We start from the raw sequence: 4,237 nt of genomic DNA on the forward strand, positions 1-4,237 counted from the left end.
ATCTGATTGAACTGGTACTTAGGTGGAGTGCCTCAGAACAATACAACAATAATTAATAACTAAAATAAGCATAATTAAAAAGGCCACAAGGCGTACATTACAATGAGTACAATTAGCATCTGCCAGATATTATGGCAAATAGATCAAAATGCTTCATGTAGTTTTGAACAAATATCCAGACACTGTGTTTGAAATAAGAGCTAATAAATGAAATTATTATCAGCTGTCACTGAATGAACAAATTTGGTAACATTATGTAAGGCACACCTGCAGGTGTTCCACAGTTTGGACTTAAATTAGGCAGGCGAAATGTGACGGCTGGCACCAGTATCATTGTTATCATCATTACCAGAGACGAGCTCAGTCTACACATTCACACAGACACACCATAGGTGCAACACAAAATATGCTGCCAAGTGCAATACTATTGTGAAGTTACAAATCTGAGTGAAAACTTTTTCAAACTCTTACAACTGAGTAGTGAGTCTTTACTTTCCTGGCTACATTTTAGCATCCTGACTGTCAGAACACAACATCTGGGACTGGAAACTACCGGATGATGCTCCACTGTCAGGGACTGAGCAAAAAGACTACATGTGGGATGGAGGTGGTCTGTTTTCTCCTCGATCAGCGCATCAAACCAACCATTCTGTTTAAAACATATTGGTTCCCACACGTTTGCTATGGGTTTAGTACATAAAAAACCAACTGTGATGCACGAGATTCATGGCTTTGCTGAAAACATTCAGGGCTTAAGCCCAATAAACCCGCCACTGGCGCCGTCTGTTGTTCGGGGTTACAAACTGGGCAGACATAACCAGTGTATACTTTGTGGCCATCAGTATCTCAAAATACTGTACGCAGTGATCACTTAGTTAAAGGAAGACCACAGTTTATTACAACTTGAGTTTTATTGTTTTTACTTTATTAGAAATGATAACTTTGAATGCAAGTGTTTACGTACCACTGTCCCATTAGTATCCAATGCCTCAATGTTCAAATGAAAAGAAACACTACATGTAAAAGGAGTTAAACTTTAAAGGGACAACATATAAGTTCTTATTATTGCTAAATAGCCAACATTAACATTAACAGCTGTATAGAAGAATTGTTGGGATTTCAGCATCACACATCATTCCTTTACTCACCAAGAGCAGTCTCCAGCAGTGGAAAGCAACACCAATATTAACTCTTGTTTTGCTTTTATTTCACTTCTTTTCTTATACTGAAGTTAGCGTGCTAACCAGCTAGCCCCAGCCCATCCCATCTCTTAATACCACTTTGCAATAGTGAGTCACTGTAGCATCCAGTATGCCCTCAGTCAAGCATGAAGATGAAGAAGTAGTGCTGCTCAGATGCAAGAAACCACGTTCGGTGGAAGAAAAAATTACATATAGTAACTTTAAACTAACAAAATTACAAAGACAGCTGTACTGACGAGTTCCTGCCAGTAGAATGTGTTACCCTTAAAGAGTTCTGACACTGCCAGAACTGGTGTTTAGAGTGGGGCAGTCATTGACTGGAAACGATTTTTATCCAAATATTAAAAAACGATACTTATATTTATAATTATGTTGGTTTGTCCAATTACTTTTGAGCCTCTTAAAATGAGGGACTATGTTTAAAAATGGCTGTAATTCCTAAACGCTTAATTTTTTGAAAATATATTTTTAATATTTTTGTTAAACCCCTTGGATTAAATCTGAAAGTCTACACTTCAATCACATCATGATAGCTTTGTTTCAAATCCACTGCGGTGGTGTACGGAGGCAAAATTACAAAAATTGTGTTACTGTCCGAATACATGTACATGTACATGCATGTAAAAAAATTTTGCAATCTGCATCCTATTCAGCAGCATTTAGCAGCATCACTCCCCAACTCAGCCCTAAACAAACCACTGCAATCATTCCAGCAGTCAATAAATGTCTTTAGTCTTGTCCTGATGGCTTATTCTGCTTAGATGCATGCACTGTATACTAATGTGTATGGATAACCATATATTATATCATCATGGATTTGAATTTAGTCTCTCTGAGATATACTAGAGTAAAACCAGTATTAGCTCTCAGGCTAACTCTGTATAGAATATAATCAGTCAATACATCAAGCAGTTGGACTTTCTATGGTTTTGCTGACAATGGTGAAATGCCTTAAAATATGAAGGGTTAACCTCACATCTCCAGTGGATCTGGCTGCATTGCATTCTCCTTGCCCCCGTCGCTCCGTCAAATCTCTGTTCCACTGTCAGCTAAAGTTGTTGTCTTTAAGCAGCCTATTCTTCAACAGACACATTTTGTCTTATTTTTGCCTCACTAATACATTGGTTAGCCAACTTCATCAGTCAATATTCCTTGTCAGAGACTTACCAGTATCCTAAATATGTCAGCCTGTAAGGGTTAAGCGTAAAGGTCAGTACAGAAATGTCAAAGATAGTCCTGCAGCAGGTCAGGTACCCATAGCTGCCCAATGGGTAACCCGCAAAAATTAAGTGTAACGGGTGAAAAATACATTTTTATTACTTCACGGGTACAGCATGGGTAAAAATTAAGTACGAGAAGCCGATTAAATAAACATGAAAACAAACAAACAAAAAAAGAAAACAAATGAAAATAAATGTGCATCATTTTTTGTTTGTTTGTTTTCATGTTTATTTCTAAACCAGTGTAAATTCATCAAGCCTAATTAACCACAATTATTAATATCGCTCCAGACCTGCACTCATGCAACCCTCTATCACCACACTCCCACCTCCATGTTTCGCAGTCACAGTGGTAATCCTGGTCAGGTCCACGCCAAACATGCTGGACCCCATCTGATCCTAACAAATTTATTTTGGTTTCATCTGACCAAAGAATGTGCTTCCAAAATTCATCAGTCTTCTTTTTATGCTCTTTGGCAAAGTTTAAACTTGCCGTTTTGCACCGTTTTGTAAGCAATAGTTTTCTTCTTGACATCGTCCATCCAATGTGGTATTTACAGTTGGAAAGGTGTCAGGTAAGGTGGCAGGAGGTAGAGTGTGTTTGGCAGCCCTATGGTGTCTCCACTGTCCTCTTTGCACCTTCAATTTGATGATTATCTCATCAGTTAATGTGGCTAAGATGTAAAGACATTGGGATATTCAATGTTAATAGCACGGTAAGGCAAGGAAAACTTTCCAGAATTTGCTACCTGACGCATCCTGGCATCATTCTCAGCATTTCAGCTGCGCTGCAGTGGTTCCTCAACAGACTGGGACCAAGCATGAGCATCACACAGCCCCAGCCTCTCCTCTGAGCTCTGAGGGTTATGCTCTGGATATGGGCCAGCGACAGGCGCTCAATAGTTTAATAGTAATTTTTATAATGAATTACAGGTGGTTTAGATTTAAGTTGGTCTGTATCTTTATCACATTGTGGATATAATGTATGATTATTCATTTAATATGAGGTAAAATTAAACTCTTCCCTACTTCACCATCCGTATCGTCAGTTTCCCTAATCCCCAAAATGTTTGTGCGCCTGGCTCAGAGTTTGCATAAAGTTACGCACATTCTCTCATCAACTTTGTTTTCATAAAATGTCAAGTTTTCTGTGAGAAGTGGTTTATTCATGTTTCAAACCCCGTTTTGGTGGACACCACACCAGGGAGCCATGATACTGAACATGATATTGCACACTATAAGGTTTTTATGTGTCCTATACATGACACTAGACAGAAAACAGAATTCAACAGCACTGAAGAGAGGAGGCAAATGAGATAACCTGATTCAGTCTGTATACATATCTTTGCCTTTTAATGGTCAAAGAGAGCCAACAGGCTGAATATGAAACAAATTAAAGAACAAAGCCATGAATGAATGAATGTATGTGTTTGATGTTTTCTGAAACCATGCAGTGCTCTGCACATCAGAGTTAGATCGATAATCTGATCTTGAATAAAAGTTCAGACTTTGTGAAAATTCAGTCAAAGTGAGAATTGTCATGTGGGAGCACAGGACAACAGGTGAGATTTTGAAAGCTCTGAATCTCTAGCAAGTCATGCTATTCATCAACAGCTCCCAGCAGATATATTGAGATATTCTAATCATTTTCTGCAGTGGGGGAATAAAAATGAGAGGGCTTATGTTGGTTCTAAAAATCCTTTTTCTCAGTCAGTGTTTTGCTTTGGGACCTTCACCAGGCTCCTGATGAGAACTGTAGAGGTGTTTCCCCTGTAAAAGTGAGTAATGATGTGCAGCTGGAAGTAGTGCTTTGCT

The sequence above is a fragment of the Xiphias gladius genome, unplaced genomic scaffold, assembly GCF_016859285.1.
Source record: "Xiphias gladius isolate SHS-SW01 ecotype Sanya breed wild unplaced genomic scaffold, ASM1685928v1 HiC_scaffold_1477, whole genome shotgun sequence".
Lineage (NCBI taxonomy): Eukaryota > Metazoa > Chordata > Actinopteri > Istiophoriformes > Xiphiidae > Xiphias > Xiphias gladius.